The following is a 22,262-nucleotide window of genomic DNA, read 5'->3' as shown; positions in this document are numbered from 1 at the left end:
GGTGGGCTCTATTATCCCCATTTTACAGGGGCTTGGGCAGCTTGCCTCCCAGTTACAGCCTGCTCTGCTTACGCCAACTGACCCTCAACCCCTGTCGCCGAAACGGCCCCATCTGGGCCCAGAGCAGCTCACCCCTCACCTTGCCCCACCCAGCTGGGTGAGAACTCACCCAGGGGTGGCTTGTTCTTGGCCAGAGGAGAGGGAGAGCAGGCAGTTCAGGGGCTGGAGTCGAGCTGCACTAAGGCGGGAACCCTAGAGCGTGGTGGCCACCTCCCTGAGCTGTGCATCCCCAGGGCACTTCCAGTCCAGGCTCCACTGGCTCCACATCTCCCTGGGGGTTTGTCAATCACAGCTGCGTTCTCAGCTGGTCCTATCCCCTGTGACTGAGCTGGAGAAAGCCTGTTTTCTGCCCACCCACAGGGGCCTAAACGAAAACATCCTTCCCACCCCAGTTAAGGGAAAGGCTTCTCTGCCATCCCAGGCCTGCTGCCCTCCCCCACCCCAACTCGCCATCAGAACCAGAACAGCACTGGGAGCGGGGACAGGCCAATTTACGTCTCATCTGACCCCTACAAGCAATCCTGGTGACACGTGCTCTTTCTTATCCCAACTTCATGGATGAGGAAACCGAGGCCCAGAGAGGTGAAGTCACCTGCCCCATGCGACACAGCTCATAGAGACAGAGTCAGGGCTGTCTCCCAAGCTCACGCATTATCTACCTATTCTGTGTTGGAGATGATCCGAGTTTCTGTCGTCTCCCGAGCCAGGCATTTCCCACGCCTTAGTTCTCATTTCAACCTCGTGCAGTAGGTATGATTGTGTCCATTTTTCAGGAAGTCGGACAGCACAGGAGTGAAGTGGCTGACCAAGGTCACAAGGCCTGGATGATTCCTAGTGGAGCCCGTCTTACCAATGTGCTTCCCTCCCTCCTTTCCCTCCTCCCTACCCACCCACCTACGCACCTATCGCACCTATCTCATGACCAATCAGCATTCACTGAGTGACAGTGAGGCACCAACACCACCCCAGCACAGAACAGGAGGATGTCCTGGGCTGCAGTGGCTGTCCTGGCTCCTGGCCCAGAGCAGCTGGAAATCCCTTCCGGAAAGGCTGCCCGGATTCCAAACCAGGATCCCCTGGGTCCTATTAGAGATCTACTTGGGAGTCTCTCACTGGGGAATTCTTCTCCGCAGGTTTCAATCTGGGATCTCAGCTGCTCTCCCCCCTTCCTAGGCACCAAGGAGTTGTTTTTCAGAACAAAGTGGGGTGGGAGAAGGGCCACGGAAGGTTTCAATAATTCCATCACTGGAAATTTCCACGGCGGTGGAAAAGACCTGCTGGCCACCCTCCAAACATGTCCCTGAAAAAACTTCCAAAACCAAACCTCTGGACTGGGCCACTGCAGAGCCAGCAGACACTGGAGCCACCCACGGAAGGGCTCGGGGCCAGCGTGTGGGCATCAGCCCCAGCATGGGGCTGGGCACCAGAGGCCCAGGGATCAAGGAGAACGGGGAGCTTTTCTTCTCTTGGAGGGAAGTGTGGAAGGACAAAGCAGCTGCTCCCCTGGGAGCGAGTCACAAGCCCAGAGTCCGTTTTCTCTGCCATCCACTCGCTGTGTGACCTTGAGCAGTGACTAGACCTCTCGGAGTCCAGTTCCTCCCCTAAGAAAGGAGGCAGTTGGTGGGAAGCTCTTTAGGGTCTGAAGCATCGGTGATGTGTGCTGGCTCTGACTTTGGGTCTCCTGAGTTCTGGGAACTGAGGCCAGAAAGGGTGCAGAGAAACCGAGTCCCTGGGAACACTTGAGGAATCTAAAGGGCCCAGAGGCTTCCTGGGAGGGAGAAAAGGGCCCGCAGGTCCTGGAGAGTGCGAGCTTTCAGGTGAGCAGGCAGCTCCCTCACCGCCCAGCCACCATCTGCTTCTCCCACAGGCACGCAGCTACCCCCGCTGCCCTCTGCGAGAGGAAGGGACACACGGAGGGGTCTGCACAAAGGTGAGGATCCTGGGGACGCCCTCCCCCCAGCATCTTGCCTGCTGTCACCCCCACAGCCATCCCTGAGGGTCTTGGTGGCATTCTGAGCTCTCCACACCCACCTGCTGCAGCCGCTACCCACTCCTGCCTCGGTGGTTCCTTCCCACCATCCCCAGGCTGCCCCACTCCCGGCTCTGCCTCTACTCACCAGCCAGGCTGGTCTCTGCCCATCCCCGCTCTGACCCTGTCCTGCTGAGGGCCCCCAGGGCCCTAACTCCCCACTGGGGAAGAAGAGGGGCAATAACCCGGAGCATCAGGTCTCCCTCCACCTGAAACCTCTCCTCCCAATGCAGGAAACACCCTCACACACCAAGGCCCACAGTGGAGCACAGCCTCCACACACAACCTGAGAAGGATCCCCAAAGGTTAGGAAAAGTGGCAATTTCCCCTGCAGACCTGGGTTTGAGTCCCCCTAGACAGACGCCTTCACAGCGGGGAGCCTATTTCCTCAGCCGTGATGTGGGGGTGAGGCCATGGCCCTTACACTGTTGTCCTGAGGATGGAATGAGAACGAGCCAGAAGCCCTGAGCCCAGAGCCTGGCCTACAGCAGACCCTGGGCCGACCTGACCCGCTGGGACCCCCTCCGTGAACAGGGCTGGGTCAGGGCTCAGATGGGGCGTGGCGGGGCGTGTGAGATGGGGGAGATGGTGGCGGGGGTAAGAGGCGAGGCGGGTTTTAGGAAGATGGGTGGCCACCATCATCGCTGCCATCACAGACGTGCTGTCTGCTTTTTAAACTGACTACTTAGTACATGCCAGGCACCACGTTGAGGGCTTCTTGCAGCTCCCTCAGTCACGTCCTGCCCGGGAAGGTTTATCACCTTGTTTTGCAGCTGTTGAACAGGTTCAGAGCGGTGAGGTCCCTTAGCTGGTGGGTGACACAGCCAGGACCTTTACCCCTGAGCTCTGCGCTGGCGAGGGCGCAGGAGGGAAGCAGCAGGGTGACAAGAGGGCTTAGCAGACAAGGTGGGTGATGGTTTTGTGCCCCCTTCGCTGTGCCCCTGAGCAGCGGCTCAGGGTGAGTCGGGCACACAGGGCACAGCCCCCTCATGCCTTGGTGGACCGTCAACAGGTTCCTCTCTTGCCTCCTGCCCCGGGGACCCCTCTTCTTTGCTTTCTGCTTGTCTCCTTGTGGAGCCTGTATAAAGCAGGCCCTTGTGATCACAGCAAAGGAACCAAATTTACTCTGCCTGTCTCCAAATTTTCTCCAGGGGTGGGCGGGGACAGGGGGTGGAGCGGGGTCAGGGAGAATCTTGTCCATCCCTCCTGCCCACTCCACAGAGCCACAGAGGCCAGGGCTGCACACCAGCTGTCCTGGGCTGCTTGCTCCCCTGGTCCCCGCCAAGTCTCAGCTGGGACTTGGCTCTCAGGGCCTAGGAGTCGGGAGGTCAGTCTGCGAGTGTGCTGTATGCCAAGGGCAGGGGAAGGCCTTTGCAGAAGCTTCTGACAGAATCCTGTGAGATCCAGGCTCCTGGCGCCCACCCCTCAAGGCCCCCGAGCGGAGGCAGGTCCAAAGCATCAGGGAATGAACCAGTGCCTCTGGAACTGGAGCTAAGCGGGCGGTGAGTGAGATGAGGGGGCGTCTGCCCTAGGGGCACAGAGGCACCCAGGAAGGGGCCAAACCAGAGGCCCCTAACCGGTCAATGGCCGCGTCAGCATCCTGCAGCCCGACCAGCACCATGCCATTTCCCGGTCCGGGGTCCTTCCGTGGGTGCCCACGATCACGTGCAGGACTTGGTCATGCAGATGTGGGTTCAAACCCTGCTCTGTCACTTACTAGCTGTGCAACTCAGTTTCTCTATCTGTGAAATGGGAATTTCCTCATCAACTGCCCAGAACTGTTGCAAGGAATGAATGAGATGATGATCCCTTTTCCACATAGCAGCCAAAGGGGGCTGCGTGTGTGTCTCACCCCTGCTTAAGACCCTTCAGGGTCAGGATCAAATCCAAACATCATTCCATGACCTACAAAGCCCCCACGACCTGGCCCCTTATCGCTCCTTCTGCCTCATCCACCCCTCTCCCTTCTGAGCACCTACAGCAGCCACAGTGGCCTCCATCTCTGAACACGCCTCACTCGTTCCCACCTCAGGGCCTTTGCACATTCTGGCTCCTTCGCGGGGATTGCTCTTCCCCCAGATGGTGGCACGGCAAGGTACTTCTCGTCATCTCCAACGTCACCTCCTAGGGGAGGGCCTCCCTGACCATCCTGCTCAAGCTGTCCCAGGCGGCCCCTTCTATTGCCCTGTTAATTTTCTTTGTAACACTCACCACTGCCCGGAATTATTTATTTTATTTATTAGTGAGACCTGTCTTGTTCACCGCTGTTTTCCTACTGCCTCAAACAGTGCCTGGCACGTAGTGACAGTTCAAGAAATATTTGTTAAGTGAACAAATACGTAATGAGCCTGAAACACAGTGGGCATTAAATGCACGCTGGTCCCTTTACCTTTACCCATTCCCAGCACAGTCTTTCCTCCCAAGCAAGTGCGCACATGTACACACACACACACACACACACAAAATCCTCAGATGAAACCAAAGAACAAAAATCCCAAACAAGAAAACCCCAAGCTAGAAGGAGGATGCTGGGGGTCACTAGGTCCCAAGGCCAGTCATAAGGTCTTGCCTGGATTACTGGAGGGTCTCCACGGAGGCTGCAGAAAGTCAAGGTCTCTGGGAAGGGCAGAAAGCAACCCATCACTTCTCAGCATGAAGCTGGTGGGCCACTGAGCCCCAAGACTAATCTGCATCCTGTCTCTGGTTCTGAGGCCCAAGGGAGGGTGAAAATGTGTCCTGTGGGCAGAGACTGCGTCTGGTTCATTCACACCAGGTCCCCAGAGTGCCCTCATGGAGTGAGCTCACAGAATACTTGTAATGTATAAATGAATGAGGGTGGGGTGTTGCACAGCAGGAGAACAGAAAGGATCGGCCACAGAGGTTACCAGCTTGGGAGATGGTGCCAGACACTGCCCAGTGCCACCATCTGACAGTGTCTCCAACAGTCCTCACGTCCTGTCATGCCCTTGCTCAAGAACCTGCAGTGGCTCCCACTGCCTCTGAGAATGTTTGGATTTCTTAATGTGGCATTCAAGGCCTGCCTCCTTGCCTCTCTCCCTGCCTCCATCCATCCTGCCCCTCTACCCATCCATCTGTCCATCTGCCTGCCCATCCATCCATCCATCCATCCCTCTGTCCCTCCACCCATCCACTCACATATACTCCTTCCTCCCTCCCTCCCTCCTTTCCTCCACTCATCCCTCCATCCACCCATCCATCCTTTCATCCAACATTTACTAAGTGGTTCCAAGGTTCTAGACAATGTGCTAGGTGCTGGGGTCAACCCAGCTCTTCAGTTCTATAATAAAATTATCTCACCAGATATTGATCTGCAAATCCTGTCTGCTCTACCTTCAAAACATACCCCAAATGTGATCACTTCTCACCAGTGTCACAGCCTCTACCCCGGGCCAAGGCACCGTCTTCACTCACTGTGCTCATTGGGGAGCCTCCTCCCTGGTCTCCCTGCCTCTCACCCCCATCAACCCACGCCAGTCTGCTCTCCACAAACAAATCTAGTCCTTTTCTTTTCAGAACCTCCTGCGTTCCTGTCACTCTCCAAGGCAAAGCCAAAGTCCCTGCAGTGGCCCTACATAATCTGTACCCCCCACCCTGTTACCTCTCTGACCTCATCCCCTCCGCTCCCCCTCGCTCGCTCCCTTCCACCTCACTGTCTTCCTCGCTGTCCCTTGAACCTACTGAGCACGCACCCACCTCAGGGCCTTTGCACTGGCTGCTCCCTCTTCCCCAGACAGCCACAGGGCTCCCTCAAGTCTCTGCCCAAATGCCACCTTCTCAGGGAGGTCTTCCCTGGCCCCATACTTGAAACAGCCCTCTTCATCTTCCTTCCTCTGCCTTATTTTTCTCCATCCATGAACCACTCCCTGACATGCCACCGGCTTGCATCTTTGTTTACTGTCTATCTCCACCCCTTCGAATGCAAACCACGAGGCAGTGAACGGGTCTGCTGTACCGAGTGTGGCATCCTCAGTGCCTGGCACACCGTGGGCCCTGCACTGGCGTTTGTGGCCTGAAGGAATGCCCTCCACCTTTAGGGATGGGTAGTCGTTTCCATTTTATGAAGGACTTTCCCATTCCTTTTGTCAGTGATCTGTCATAATCTGATGATTATGTCTGTTTGTAATCATCCCTCTGGGCTCTCATTAAATAGACTCGTAGGCTTTCCCTGACCTGCTTCCCCTCTCACCATCTCCATCCCTTTCTAAATGGCCCCAGTGTCAGCTGGGGCTCTATGCGGCCTCCCCCTGGTTGCCCTCTTAAGTCCCAAAGCCTTGTCAGCTCACGCTACCGCCCCCCCCCCACCAGAACCTGCCCCTTAATTACCCAGATGCCTGTCCAGCCTCCACCTCATGGGCCTCCAGCCTCCAGCCTCGTCTCTCCAACCCATTATCTTCACTAGGGCCACAGGATCTTCCAAAGGGGCCAATCCGGCCACATCACTGCTCAGCTTAAAACCGGCCAGCCCACTGCCCTTGGCTTGGCCCTGCCACCTCCCTGCTGAGTGCTCACCACGCCGGCCTGGAGCCTTCTGCTCTGGCTGCAGCTGCTGGCCTCCGCCCATTTAGGTGGTGCCTTTGCCTGGGGCACCCTTCCCACCTCCTACCTTCCTTCCAGCTGGCTGGCTCTTATTTATCCTTCCATTCGGCCGCGTGACACCCTCCTGGGGCTGTTCCTTGACAGCTCCAACGACGGGAGGCCTCCTTTGGGCCCCGCATCCCTGTGGCTTCCCCTCGCTGGGCTGTTAGCACACTGATCTGCAATTACTGCTGTCCCTGCTAGACCGAGCACTCGGGGACCGTAAGGCTGCTGTCGTCACGGTTAAGCTGGGGGCTCTGGAGCCAGCCTGCTGGCTGGGTGCCCTTGGGCAGGTCACTGTATGTCGCAGAGCCTCATTCCCTCACCTGTAAAGTGGGGATAATAACTGCCACAGGGATGTTGTATTAAATAAATCCCAGAAAGCACTTAGAGCAGCATCTGTATATGCGTCAGTCACCGGCATTCAGATGGAGAAACCGGCGCAGGGAAGGACCCAAAGGCCCTGGCGCGTAGGTGCACCGGGCTGCTCCAGGCCTCCTGGTGCTGGACCTACCCTGGTGAGGGCTGGGCCACGGTCCAGAGCATCACCTTGGCCTCTCTGTGGCCTTCCTCTAAGAAGTCTCCGTTTGCTTCAGCTGATTTTTAAAAACGTGTCTTATTTGCTTTGGGGGTGACAGAAGCATCTTTTCACGTTTGTGGTTAATGCCCTTCGTTTTCTTTCTTCTGACCCTTGTGCCTGTTTTCTGACTTTGCCTCCTGCCCTTGTTTGCATGTGGCTTTTTTTAGCCGACCTTTTGCATCCAACCTTTTTATTTGAGCTCAGACTCCCTGCCCCTCCTCTGGGTCTCAGGGCTACATGGGAGAAGCGGGGAAGAACCAGCCCCGGGTGCACGCTTGGTGCCAGTCTGTGCTGGGCACTGCACGTGTGCAGTGCTGGGGGCACAGAGAGGGCGCACCACAGCTGGTAAATGGCAGAGCAAGCAGCTCCCGAGCCCTTGTCACCTGCACTAGCCTCTGTGTCTCTGAAACACTGCCGAGCCACCAGGATGGCCACAGTACCCTAAGGACATAACAAAGCCACGGGTGTGAACAAAAGGATTTCGAAGAAAGGAAACAAAATCCCTCCGAACATATATGTTCCAGGAAGTGAAAATACAAGCAAGGGAGGGAAACAGCGAACTGCCAGACTTCGTCAGACTGAGTCGCACCACGATCCTACGGACCACTAAGAAAGGGAAAGCGGTTCCGATAAACTGTAACACGATTCAGGTTTGTTTTATTTCTTTTTCAGATTATACCGTACACCTGAAACCAACGGAATATTGTAAATCAACTATACTTAAAAAAAAACCAAACTATAATGTGTTGTCAGCTGCAATATTTATCCCTTTCTCAGGGCTGTGAAAATGTGGGAAAACGTGCATCCCAGAATTGAGGCAACACGGTGTCGACAATGGTTACATCAGGAAAAAGTGGGATGTGGGGAGAGGAGAATTCGCTGTTTGGTTATAAACCCTTCTGTATCATTCTGTCTGTTTCAGTAAACATGCTGTTATTTTTTTAATTCAAATGACTGCAGTTTGTACAAAGGAAATAGGTTTTCCAAGCAGTCGCTGCCTGGTTTCTTTTCTAGCCGCCTCATGGGTTGGGGACGTAGTAACTGGCAGCTCCTGGTGCCTGCTGGGGGAGCTGTGGAGGGGAGGCCAGTGAGCGTCAGGCACGCACAGACTTTCCAGAGCTTGTCCTGGGTGAGGCTTGCCAGTAGAAATGTCCTCTTATTAAGGCCTGGCCCCCAGACTCCTCATTAAGGGCTCTCCAAGTCTGAGAGTACTCGGCGGAGCCACAAACAATGCAACGAAGCCCAGTTCCTCAGAGCATGGGATAGCCCAGGGCTCTTCCTCCTGCACCTTCCTCTGCTGCATCTGCATGGTTACTGCTACCTGGTGTCGAACCATTTAAAGACCCGGCTGTCTGTTTACTGCCCTCTCGCCAGCTAGAACGTAAACAGGAGGAGAGTGTGGAGTGCATATGTCTTGGTTAGGGCTGCACCCCTCACCCACTCTCTCCCTCTCTGGTCCCTCCCTACGAGGCCTACTAGAGGCAGGTAGGGTGAGCATGGGGTTCCCAGGCAACCCCCAGAATCATTTCTCTTCATCTTGTATATACAGGGTCAAGTGTGATGTTGAGGAAGGACACTGCTTTGCCCTTCACAGCCTCCCAAAACAGACACCCTCTCCTGATCTAGGCCCTTGAATACAACCATGAATGGGACTGTCCTCCAGGAGCTGGTTGTCTAGAGGGTAGACAGACAACAAATAAGACAATAAACACTGAAACCAATGTCAATTGTGATAAATGCTTTTGAAAAACAACTGCTGTGACAGGGAAAATTCTTTTACATAGATCAGGGAGGACCTCAATGGTGACCTATGAGAAGGAACCTATAATGTAAAGCGAAGGGGGAAAAATAGTCTAGATGGGGAAACAGCATGTGCAAAGGCCCGGAGGCAGGAAAGAGGCTGATGAGTTTGAGGAATGGAAAGAACACCAGTAAGCCACAGGAGACGAGTGAGGAGAGAGGGGTGTGGTGAGGGGCCTACAGGCCATGGAAGGAGTCTGGGTTTTATCCTGTGCAGCGTGGGGAGGACTGCAGAGCTTTAAGCAGAAAGCACCATGATCTGATTTATATGGTCAAAAGGATCCATCTGGCCACTTAGGGAGAACAGATGATTTGGGGGGAGCAAGACAGGATATGGGGGACCAGTGAGGAAGGTCATCCTTTCACTTATTCCACATGTGTTCATTCAACAAGGTTCTAATGAAATCTCTGACAAACACAAAGATGAAAACAAAGAAGACTCATCAGCTGAGGCCCGACTCCAGAGGTCCAGGGCCTGCCACCGGGAGCTTACAATAAAGGGAGAGGCAGGAAGTCTTCCTGCAGAAGGAGGCATTTAAGTGGGGTTGAAGGATGGCTAAAGGGTGTTCATGGATGGGCACAGCCTGGGCAAAGGCTCAGAGGTGGGGAAAGGGTCAGTGTGAACAGGAGCTGTACTCCAATTCGTATTGAATGACTAACGTCCTGACAAACTTAGTGGATGAAATAACTGATGAGGGAGAAGTAGTATGAAGGTGAAGCTGGAGGAAGGTGCTGGAAGGGTAGGTGGGGTATAAATCATGGGCGCACCGAATGGGGGCCAAGGAGCCTGAGCTCTATCTGCTTGGCAACAGGAACACTGAAGGCCTTGCCCAGAGAGGGACCAGCCAGATGGACATTCTGAGAAGGGCCCCCTGCACTGGCAGCCATACAGGGCCATGGAGGAGGCTGGGGCAAGACCCAGGGAGAGAGGGTGAAGGGTGGGGCCTGGCTACCCTGCCCGTTCTGATTCTATGGTTAATAATAAACAGCTGATACTTCATAGAGTTCTTATGTGTCAGGCACTGTTCTAAGCACTTCACACCGATTAACTCATTTAATCAGCACAAGAACACTATAAAGTTGGCACTGTGATTTACTCCCATTTTGCAGGTAAGGCGACTGAGGCTCAGAGAGGTTAAGTCACTTGCTCAAGGTCACAAAGCGGGGAAGGATTACGGCTGGGAATCGAGCCCAGGTTCTCAGACTCCAGAGTCCACTCTTAACCACTGACCTTGGCTGTCTCCTCTACCCAGGATCCCACAGTCCTACATTCTGGCAGAGAAAACCCTCTCTCAACAGGGCCCCTGGCTGCCTTCTGAGGCTTCAAGAATACGTCAACAAGCCCCTCAAAGCATGTGGACTGACCAGCTCCCACTCACGGCTCTGTTGCTGACCTGTGAGACCAGGGCGAGTCCCTGGACGTCTCTGAGGGACCTGTGTCCGGTCTGCAAAGTGAGGATGAGCACGCCTTCTTTGCAGGATGTGTACGAGAACCACGTGTTGCTAGCCAGGGTGATAACCACATGAGTTAGCTAGGAGGCAGCGGGCAGGGGACGCACGGAGCCTTTGACTCACGCCTCACCTCATCTCCACAACAGCTACAGTCATTTCTCCCATTTTAGAGGTGAAAAACATGAGGCCCAGAAAGGAACACCTCACCCAGGGGGACACAGCTTGCCAGTGGCAGAGCTGGGGTTTGAACTACAGTTCGCTCAACAGGGCCTAGTACGCGCTTAAGAAATGTAGTCATCCCTCTTGCCCAAATGTGGACCCAGCGTGGCTCCGACCCCACCAGGGTTACTGGGTGTCTTTAGGGGGCGAGAATGAAGAGCAGGACATGCTCATTCCTGGGGTCCAGGCCTGTTGTTGCTGAGGTGTCTACCTTCAGGGTCTCCTGAATGTCCCCTGTGCCCATGGGTAGCTGTGTTGGGCAACTGGGCCGGGTGTGAATGGCCCTGTTCCTGGCTTGATGTCTGGCCTGAGGCCTCGCCATCTCCCCTGGAGGGCTGGGACAGCACATAACCTTTGGGGGTAGCAGCCGGTACCATGGACAGAGTCCTGGCCTTCTGGGCTCTCACCGGGCAACCTTGGGCGATTCTGGTCTGGGCCTCGGTCTGCCCTTGAGTCCAGTGCACACAGCAGGATGATGGGGGCGGGAGGGTCGGCTTCCCCCCAGCGGTGCCCTTCCCAGTCGGGAGAGCTGGCCTGAGCCACCGCACTTCCCCCAGCCCGGGTGTCCTCCTCTGTAAAGGGGTCCCGTCACGGCCATGAGGGGCGAGGGGACGCATGCGCAGACAGCGCCGCACACAGAAGCCCTTGGTCAGTGACACTCTTATCGTTAAACCGGTTACCGTGAAGGCTGCAGTGAGGCTGGGGGAGGCCACCAGGTGAAGGCTCACCGGTCACCGTTCAGCACCAGCGCCGCCCGCATTCACCTTTAGCTGCCGCAGTCCCACTGTCGAGGTCTGACTCTGGAGTTCAGAGATTCCCGGGAGAAGCTTTTGGAGGTCCCAGGCTGAGGGAAGCTGTTGGAATTCCCTCCCCCTGAGGACGTCTGTGCAGACTCCGGCCTCTGAGAGCCTGCACCCCAACGCCCAGCCACTCTTAATTCTATTACCACTGCCTAAGCATGGGGTGGCCACGGCCACCGACTCCTCCCTACACTGGCCCCATTTCAAAGATGAGGAAACTGAGGCCCAGTGAGCTCCAAAGACTGTGGTTGAAGAGGCCAAGCCTTGGGCACAGGAGGTGTTCATGGTCCAGCCCCCAACTGGGCATCTGCCATCGCCTACCACCTTCGACCGAGGGCTGCACGTGGCCTGACACACGCTAAGTACTCAGCCAATATTGGTCTTATTGATTTCTATCCTCTTCCCTTTTCAAGATCCTCTGAGTCTGGAAACCCGAAATTGGCTGGGGGTGGGATGGGGAGAAGGGCCTCGTTTTAATCTGAAGTGAGTCATGTAAGTTGATAAATTTAGAAGTGGCCTAAAGAGCTCTTAATCTCCTGCCTTCAGATAGTTGCTAGGAAGAGGCTGGTTCTCAGCAACCTCTGCGTTGCAAATACACATGACCACACGGCCACTATCGGTGCCCCGCCCGGGTCCCCCTCACCGGCCTGCAGCACCCGTACCCCAGCCGCTGGGCTGTTATACCTTCTGCCTACCTCCTCCTCTTGAGGAATCGTCCTGGGATGAAAAGGAGCTCCTGCTGTCTCAGGCTTGCTCCCACGGACCCCAAGCCGAGATCCACACTGATGCGCGCACACAGCCGCAAGCTCTTTCACTCCAGCCCTGTCCCTTCCCCGTGACCTTGACCATCAGCAATGCCTGGGAAATTTCAAATCTTACACATTTAAAGTCCCAGGGGGCCCAACTGGCTCCAAAGTCCTTGTTTCAAAGATGGGAAACTGGTGCCCAGGGAAGGACCGTGACAGATCCAAGGTTACTTGGAGTGTTTGTCAAGGCCAAGCTGCACCCAGGTCTCTGCTCCCCCTCTCCCATCCCAATCCATCCCGTGGCCCTGGCGCTGCCTGGTGTCCGGACCAGCTCGGCAGTGGGGCTTCTGCTCCCTCCAGGAGGGAGTTTTGCTGTGTCAACTCTGCAGCAACCACCGAGAAGGCACTTGGAGGCCAGGAAGTGCTGGCGGGTAGACTTGCAGGGTGGTTGGCAGGCTCTGCTGACCTTGGGCACAGCCCAGCGCAGCCCCTTCACCTGTGCTGTGGCGAACAGGCGGAAACGTAAAGGAAGAAGCAAACCACTTCTGATGAGAACCCTAACCCATCAGATACTGCATCTGGCTGCAGCTTCTTCTCGAAAGCCTTCCTCCCCTGGCAAGAACTCCCTTCTCCATAAGAGTCACACAGTCCCAGACTGACACGGGCGAGGAGGCAACATCAGGCTGCTGCCTGGATGCTGGGGTGAGGTTCCAGCTCTGGGGAGGGCCAGCTGTGTGACCTTGGGCAAACCAACGTGCAGCCTGGGCCTCAGCTGCCCCATCTATAAAACGGGTGCAGTCTGTCTTCTTATGACTTTATTGAGCCCAGTGTCCATTTTAGCTCTATTTATGGAACTAGAAGAGACTCATTAGGAGCCCATTAAATAATAATTGCTTACACGTCTGTCACGCACTGCCTTAGGCACTTTAATTTTAATTCTCACGGCAATCGTATGAATTGGATACTTCTGTTATCTCCATTTTACAGATGGTGGGCACCAAGGCGCAGAGAAGTCAGGAAACTGGCACAAGGTCACATGGCAAGGAAGCGGTGGAGCAGGAGTGGGAACCCCGGAGTCTGTGCTTTAAATCCCTCCCTGCACTACCATCCTTGCTGTTTCCTTTGGAATGCCAATGATTAGGCACCTACTGCATATGGGTACTCTGCTGGGCATGTGATATACACGAGCTTGCTAACTTCTCACAACAGCCCTGGGAGGCCAGGATTCTCAGGCCCATTGTTTCAGAAGAGGAAATGAAAGCTCCTATGAGATGCACAGAGATGCCCAAGATCCCACTGTGACTGAGCTGGGGACGCAGGTGGGAGACGGGTTTGTTCCCATCAGCCTGGTGGCCCTAAGTCCTTTATAGGTTTTATCTTATTTACCATATTTCACCGAATCTCAGGTGCATCCACTACAAGAAGCATCGCTACTTTATGTATCGTTAAGAAAGAGAAAGGCATGGCTGGGTCTACTATGATGCGCCACCCGTTGTAACAGGCACCCTGACTCAGATACGTCAAAACGTGCATCTGGGAATCCACGCGATTCAGCTTTCATCACCACACCCTACAAAATAGGCACTGTTATCACTCCCATTTTACAGCTGAGGGAACTGAGGCTCAGAGATGAAAGACACACAGCTGGGCAGGGCTCAGGCCTCAGGTTTGAGGCTGGGTTGGCTGGGCCCAGACGTGGTCCTGAACCATCATTTACATCACTGCTCAGTCAGACCACGTGGGACGTGCCCCCCGCCCCCAGCACATTAGGACGCGGAGAAGAATCAGTCAGCTGGAGCCCAGAGCCCCTTGTTTCCCCAACAGCTTCCCAAGGATCCTCCTCTCCGCCATGGCCTCGACAGAATGCAGTGACAGCTCAGCTCCCGAGCCACCCTGGAGCCGGCCCTCAGCCCAGCGAGGCAGGGGTATCGGGCACCAGGCTGTACGAAACTCCCCAAGGCCCCTGCAGTGGAGACCCCAGGCATCCAGGCATGGATGGGTGGAGCTGCCCAGGCCAGTGTGGAGAAGGCCACCACTTCATAGACAACTTCCCTCGTGGTGGCCTAAGCGACCTGCTTCTTTCTTTGGAAGCTACATGGCTCTTGGACCCAAAACAGGGTCATCCACTCACAGCTTCCTCCCACAAGCTCTCGCAACCCCAAGCTCCACTACAGCACAACTTCTCTGGGTCTTTGAAGATCGAATCCACCCCACCTCTTTGACTAGGATTTGCCCCTTCTAAGGACATCTTTAAGGAAGTCCTCTGGGGGTGTTTCCCCAGGAGCAGGACAGAAATTCAACTTCTTTCAAATGTCTGACATGATTGGGGCTCCACCTGTGACAGTTTTCTGTCCATCATGTCACATACACTATCTTGTGAGACAGGTTTCTTTAACCCCACTTTACATGTCAGGATGCCAAGCTCAGAGAGGCAAAGCTACTGACTCAAGGTCACACAGCAGTAAACGCTGGCATTAGGATTTCAATTCAAGTCTTTCTAATGGCACGAGAGGAGGCCACTTTAACATCGATCTCTGGGCAGGCCCTGAGCCAAGTGCTTCCTCTGCATTACTTCACCAAATTCTCACACAAGTAATAGTATGATAATAACACTATTATAACACAACACTATTATTACCCCCATCTTACACATAAGGAAATATCCCCTGGGCCTTCAACTAGAACATAACCCCAGGCAAGGCACCTTACTTGAATCCCATTTGCCTCTCACAGCATCAAAGAAGGTGGGTACTAATGTTACCCCCTTTAGTGCAGGAGTAAACTGAGGTTAAGACACTAGTTCAACCACACACAGCTATTTCATGGTAGAGCCACTCATTAGGATGTGGCTTGGAATAAGCAATTACCCTCCCACACATTAAATTAAAAAAATTTGCAAAGTGCTTTTGTATACATTTTAGCTATCAGTGATGACTATGATGATTAGCATTTTAGAACTTGCCAATTACCCCACGAGGTGGTGTTGCTGTTCCCATTCTCCAGATGAGAACACTGAGGTTCACGGAGAATAAGTAGCAGATAAGAAGGGACTGTGGGCTCTCAACCTCTGCCCCACACTGGTCTCCTGGGGCCAGCGGGGCTCACTCATGCCCCCGGGCTGCCCTGTCCATCCTCAGCTCTTCTCTCTGGGGCCCAGGAGTCCCGCAGGCCCCGGGTGAACACAAGGCTGGCTGGAGGTCGCACCCCATGGGTTCCTGGCTGCCGGCAGCTCCCATGCAGCTCCAAAAAGGTAGAAAGGAGAAAGCGCACCGGAGACCTGGGTTCAATCCCAGCTCTGCTCCCACTTGCCGTGTGACTCGGGCACCTCTTAATTCCCCAGGTCTTGGTTTCTTTGTCTGTAAAATGGGTGATAGTGAGGAAACGCGGCACTTTGCAAAAGGACTTACTAGCAGTAAATACTCAATAAATACAGTCGTCCCAAGACCCCCTGCAAATACCAAACTTTGAGGATGCTCAAGTCCCTTCCAGGGGGCCTTCCGCATCTGTGGGCTCCACATCTGCAGACGTGAAGGCTGACTACAATCATGACTGTAACGGGTTGAATAGTGTCTCCCCAAATTCACATCTACCCAGCACCTCAGAATGTGCCCGTATTTGGAAATAGTGTCTTTGTATATGTAGTTAGTTAGAGATCTCAGTCATCCTGGATTTCAGGTGGGCCCTATATCCAACGACCGGTGTCCTGATACAAAGAGGAGACACACAGAGGGTGAAGTGAAGACGGCCTCGAGATGGAGGGATGCGGCTACAAGCCAAGGAATGCCGCGGGTTGCAGGCACCACCAGAAGCTGGGAGAGAGGCAGAGGGTGGAGTCTCCCTCAGGGCCCCCAGAGGGAACTGGCCTTGCCAACATCGTGCATTCAGAAACCCAGCCTCCGGAACTGTCAGAAAATAAATTTCAGCTGTTTTAAGCCACTCAGTTTGTGGTCATTTGTTACGGTGACCACAGGAAACACACACAGCAGCTGTAACTACTGCAGTTGTTAATGCCTCTGACTTGCAGTGGCTCAGACCCTTTACCCTAAGGGCCTAAGGGCAGGAGAATCTGCTCCCACTGAGGACATGAAGCAGGCAGGATCACTGTCCCTTCCTTCAAGGGGAGAGCATGGGACCAGGGCGCTGACACAATTTGCCCAAGGTCACCTGCCAGTGCCTGAGGTGGGCCTGGAAACCAGGTCACCTGACCCTCAGACCAAGGCCGTCTCCCCTATACCCAGGGGCCTCTGCAGCCTCAGGAACCCCAGCCTTGGTGTCCCTCCCCTTGGCCCCATCAGGCCCAGCCATCTCGCCCTGCATCTGACCCTGCAGAGGTTTCCTGGATTGTGCATGATGATTCCAACGTCTGGAGACCAGGGTGAAGCCCTTAGCACATCACCTGGCACATGGCAGGTTCTCCAGAGATGCTGAAAGCATCACTTATTTTTTATTGTTGTCATACTGCAGTCCTATGTAGTGGGCAGCCTGGGAAACACAGTCCCATTTTACAGATCCAAAACCACGGCTTGAAGAGGCAAAGGGGCTGACACAAGGGCACTCTTAAGCAGCAGAGGTAGGTTTTAAGCTCACACCTTCTGATTCTCAATCTCGACGCCTTCCATTCACTAAGCCATAAATATGGGCCACACCCTGAGCCCAGCACTCTTCCACTCGCCCCTCGCCACGGCCTGAGAAGTGGGTACCATTGTCATCCATTCTACAGATGGGTGAACTGAGGCTCCACCCAACCATGTGGAACACCAGGGCCTTGCCATCTCCACCTACTTCCAGCTCTTAATGAGGGGTAAAGCCAGACATCCAGTTGTCTCCAGCCAGGGGGACATTCTCCCAAAATAATTTGTTTGAGGTTCCCACGGGGATGGAGAAATGAATTACTGCAGGTTCAATGTTCTGGCTTTGGAAAGTGCAGGGTGGGCTGGGGGGCGCCCAGATTCCAGGCAGGACACCCACCCCTGCCTCCCACATTGCACTGTGTGCTCCAGGCAGGGTTGGGGGAGGGACCTGTCCACCCCCTACAGCGTGTGTGTGCACGTGGCACCCAGATCCTGCACCTCAGACACCTCCACTGCAGCCCTTTGGGAGCTAAGGGAGGCTGAGAGGAGTCATAGTCTGTACCTCAGGCTCCCCCATGGCCCCAACCTTGACCATGCAACTACTATGTGACAGCTGTTTCTTAATTTTAATTAAGCAGCTCTGCCCTAAATCTATCCCCCTTCTAGGGAAGGGCAGAATGAGGTTTACATGTCCCCCACTGTCAGATGGCTGGGGAGAGGCACCACCAGGACTCAAGGCCACGGTCCAGTGACTCTTTTTGGAGCCCTCATTGCAGCCACACTGGATTTGAAGGTTGCCCTGCTCCCAGAAGGGCCTGATTTAACTGCAGGCTGAAGCCAGGGGCTGGGGGTGGGACGGGGGACTGGAGGGCTGGAGACCCGAGTTTCAGTCTCCCTCCGGCACCAACGTGCCAGGCACCCTCAGTTTCCCCAGATGTGGCAGTGGCAGGGGAACAGCATGATGCCCAGGTCACCCCCAGCTCCAAGAGCCTGTCAGCTCCCCGAGCTCATTCTCATGCACCTCGGCTCCCCCACGGCACAGAGCCATAGAGATGAGAACCCTGGGGCTCCCGTGAAAAGGCAGCCCCCAGGACCTCCTGACTTCCTGGGAGACCCAGAAATCTGCCCCCACCAGGTGATTCCTTAAGTGCAGTCGTGCTTGAGACTCACGGACCTAGAAGTTCCCATCCTTGCTCCCCCTCGTGACCTTGGCCCATCGCAGCACCAAGGTGCTCTGCTGCCCTGGCTCCCAGCCCTGACGCCAGTCACAGCTCTGTGCACAGTCCTCTACAGGAGTCCAGGGCCCCGGCCACTGTGGGCTAAGGCAGGGCAGGGACAGGTCTACTCTGGTCACACACGAGGACACTGAGGAGCAGAGAGACAAAGCGACTTGCCCAAGGTCACACAGCTGGCCAGGAGCAGAGCCTGGGTCTGGCGTAAGCATCCTTTTAACTTGGACTCAAACATCTGGGGGAAACCAGGGGCCCAAACAGGCCTTTGCTGCTGCATGCCTGGGACCTGAGACGGGCTAGCAAGACTCCCCACTCTCCCTAGAGTACAGTATGACCTTGGACAAGTCCCTTCCCCTGGCTGGGCCTCAGTTTCCCTCTTCTCATTGGGTCTGGGCCAGGGAACTTTAGAGCGCACAGTCTGCTTGGCTTTCTAGGTGCTGTCAATTCCATGGGGTCCTGGGATGGCAGAACTGTCTGGCTGCCTAGGACAAGGCCACGCCTGCCTGTGGAGGGCTCCGCCTTCACCCACAGGAGACCCTCTGGACCCTTTCTTGGAGCCTCACCCCCAAATCCTAAGTTCTTGTACTACTGGTGCTCAGGAAGTTGGCACCCCAAATTGGAGCTGGCCTCACCCAGGAGGGGAAAGGAGGAGAGGGTCCAGGAGGGCAGGCAGGGAGCCTGACGGCCTGGCTTCCAACCCATCTCTGACACGTTCCAGCTGTGTGACCTTGGGTAAGTGTCTTCACTTCTCTGCGCAGCTTCCGCATCTGGGGCGTGAGAATAATGAGGCTATGAGAGGCCCCACTGAAGCGACGCACGCAGAGTCATCAGCTCAGCGAATGCTAGAGGGCTCATTATCATCTACCCCTGCCCCTTGACCCGCACCTGTGCTGGGCAGGGAGAAGTGGGGTGGGGGTAGTGGGAAAACAGCGGGAAGGGACCAGCCACGGGCAGCTTTTCTGACCTTCGGTTTGAAGAGGACTTTGGAGGCTGCTGGAGGCATCCCAGGCCCCAGCTTTCTGAGACCCCACAGCCATGTGCCGGTTTTCTGGTGCCAGAGGAGGGGGTGGTGGGGCTAGTCCAGGCTCCTGGTGGTCTGGAGCTGCCTCTAGACCGGTAGCTGGTCTGCCCTGGTGGGCAGTAGCTCCCGCCCCCTCCTCTGTTTCCTTTCCAACTCCGGGCAGCCCTCTTTGCAGAACATCAATAACCCAAGATGGCCTTGCTGAGCCCAATCGTGGCTTCCTGGGAATGAAGCCTGGCCCTCCCCTTAGGCCTGTGTGGGAGCAGGTGTCCCTCTGTCCCCACAGGCAGTTCCTGAGATGCAAGCCTCTCCCCAGCGCCTAGAGAGGCACCTTCGCTCCCACGGAGGATGCCTAGCTGCTGAGGGGCAGGTGTGCGCACAGAGCACCTGCAGAGGTGCTGCATCTGTGTGCCTGGGCTGTCTTTGTACCTGTGCAATGTACATTCACCTGTGGGCACATTCCAGCAGGCTGTGTGCCTGCCAATGCCCAGACAGGCATGCAGATGGCACTCAGGACACCACATGTGTGTGCCTGTCACTTTCACAGGGGCCAGCCCTCACATGGACGCATGCCACATTTGCGGCTGCTGCAGGGCACCGCGGTGTGCAGGCCGATTCACCCACGGGCAGCCTACTGCATTCCTGTGTTGGTGCTACATGCATGTGCGGGCATGCTGCACTCCCAGGTATGAGTGTGAGTGTGTGTGTGTGTGTGTGTGTGTGTGTGCGCATGCTGCATTCGTGTATATGCTGTATTTTGCAGGTGAGCAGTGGTATTCAGGAATGTGAGCTGTATTCACATGTGCTGGGTGTATCTGAGGGCATGGGCACGCCGTATGTGTGTGTGTGATTTGAACAAATACGATGCACTACTCTATGTACTATATTTGTACATGTGCACCTGTGCAAATCTGTGGATGTATATATGCCTTGATGAGAATGGGACTGGGGGTACAAAGGTGGCTAAATAATATGGGCCATCAACCTCTTTCCTGGACCCTGCCAGCAGGGTTCCCCCAGAGCTGCAGCCCCCTCCCTGCCACTGCTCCTTCAATGAAGTTAACAGGCGGAGGCCCCCAAGGCCTGTGCCCCAAGCCCCCTCGCATTGCACATGTCAAAGCAGAATTTCTCCGGAGGGCGCCCGCCACTCCTGGAAATGCCCCAAACATCAGCTCTGCCTCCTCCCAGTGATTTGGAGAGCAATGCAGGTGAGGAAAGGAGCCCGTTCTGTGCCAGGCAAGGGGGGCTCAGAGTCACACGAAGACCCTCTGCTGGTCCAGCCTGCTGCTCACTTACCCTTCTGAAGGTCGAGCCAGGCTGGGTCTCTGGGTGGAGGCCCCCAGATCCCCGGGGCTCTTGCCTGACTGGGGCAGTCCAGCCACAGAGACCCCTTGCCACGTGACCTGGGTGAGCAGAGGACAGCCGTGGTGTGGAACGGCCACTTGGCTAGAAAGAGTGGCTGCCCATAGCAGCCCACCCTTGGGGAGTGCAGAGGCCCCTTGCTGGATTTCCCAATCTTGACCCTGCCAGGGAGCAGGGAGGAGCCCCAGGTGCCTAGGGCTCAGCCAGAGGCCACCGAGGCTGGCAGAGGAACGGGGCTTTGGGGAGAAAGTGCCAACTCCACCACCCAGCATGACCGCTACACAATGGCCCGGCCACCCCGCTCCTGCCCCTCTCCTGGCCATCTCAGGGACCGGGGGACTTATCCATGCCACCACACACCCTGGCTGGCCTGACCCGGTGGCCCGGGGCACACAGCAGCCCACCCCACCAAGGGGACCCTCCATGGGGGCATCCCTCTGCCTCTTTCCTGGGACTCTGGCCGCAGTGGGCAGGGGGCACCCTCTGGTCCTCTGTTTCCCTGGGACGCAGCTCAGAGGGAAAAGAACCTTGCCCCACACTGTCGGCTGGCCGGCCCTTGCGTAACATCCATTAGGGGCATTTGCTGTCCAGAGGCTGCCGGAATCTGCCTGAGATCCCGGGTATCCGCCTGTCCGAGGCCCCCCTGCCCGTGTCCCCAGCGCCCCAGCCCTCCCCCCAACACACGGACCCTCACACTAGTGCCTCCCTCAGCGGCGGCTCCCAATGCAGCCTCAGCTGCTGTCAGATAAACAAGCCCGGCTCCCCCCCCCCCCCGCCCCCCCCACCCCCTGCTGCCGCCGCCGCCACCACCATCAGCGCTGAAAAAAACCAAATGAAATGAAACAAAATAAAATGGGTGAGGGAGGAAGGGGAGAGCGGAGTGGGGCGCTTTTTATTTTTTATTTCTCATGCTGGGGGATGCCGGTACTTACTTGGCTATGAAAATCGCCACAAATCCGGCACGGTTTCCAGGCGGGCAGCCCCGTAATCTCGGTGCGGCAGCTGGTGCCGCGGCTGAGCCCAGCCAGTGTGCCCGGGTCCCTCTGCAGACTGTACCATCCTGCCCGAGGAGGGGGGGGGGCGGGGGGGGGGGGGCGCCGGCGCCGGCTTCTAGGAGAGCATCTCGCCCGGCAAAATGCAGTCCCCGGGGAGGCAGAGGCCGCTGCGCTGCTGGAGGCGGGGGGAGGGGGCAGGAGGACGAGGGAGGGACGCGGGGAGGCCTCATTCTGGTGGGGGGACTGGGGGAGGAGAGTGGGGGGCGTGGGGGCGTGGACCGAACCACCACGGTGTTGTTTGCGGTTTTAATTCTTCCCGTGGGATCATGAGGAACTGAAGCTGGCGGAGTCCCAGGAATACGCCCGCTCCCCCGAAGTAGGAGGGAATGTCAAGGGCATGGTGAGGGTAGGCTTGGGGCTGCGCTGGAGGGGAGGGGGGGTCCTTCGAGTAGTGGAGTGGGGGTCAGTGAAAGAGAGAAGAGGATTTTGCTCAAATGGCCCTAAGTCTTCCTTTACTTTCTGGGGGACCCATTCGGCTGGGCAGGGGCTCTGGTGCCCCTTCTTTTTGATCAGGACACCCCCAGACCTAGGGGGCAAAGGTCACATGAGGAGCAGTGGACTCAACACAGTCTAAACACAACTGTGGTTGCAGGATCGACGGAGCAGAGCCTGCAGCGAACTCCCTGCTGCCGTGGAAGCACAACCCCTGAACCCCTGCAGCCCCAGGGTTGGACTGTGTGCAGCCCCATCTGCCTGGGGGTTGCAGGTCTGCAGAGGACCCCCTCAAGAGGCCATTTCT

At 56.0% G+C, this 22,262-nt stretch overlaps 1 protein-coding gene across 1 annotated transcript in view; it reads right to left on the bottom strand.

The window, feature by feature from the left end:
* ATP2B2 (ATPase plasma membrane Ca2+ transporting 2) overlaps positions 1-21,498 on the bottom strand; it is a 158,967-nt gene extending 137,469 nt beyond the window's left edge. The window contains exon 1 of the mRNA XM_027093841.1: positions 21,401-21,498. The gene's annotated coding sequence lies outside the window, so the exon portion shown is untranslated. The remainder of the gene's footprint in view (positions 1-21,400) is intronic.
* Positions 21,499-22,262: the final 764 nt, after the last annotated feature.

This window comes from Aethalodelphis obliquidens, unplaced genomic scaffold (assembly GCF_003676395.1).
Source record: "Aethalodelphis obliquidens isolate GAN/ISIS:26980383/991018 unplaced genomic scaffold, ASM367639v1 scaffold86, whole genome shotgun sequence".
NCBI classification, from domain to species: Eukaryota; Metazoa; Chordata; class Mammalia; order Artiodactyla; family Delphinidae; genus Aethalodelphis; species Aethalodelphis obliquidens.
Note: the sequence above shows the minus strand (reverse complement) of the source record. Positions and strands in the feature narration are given on the sequence as shown.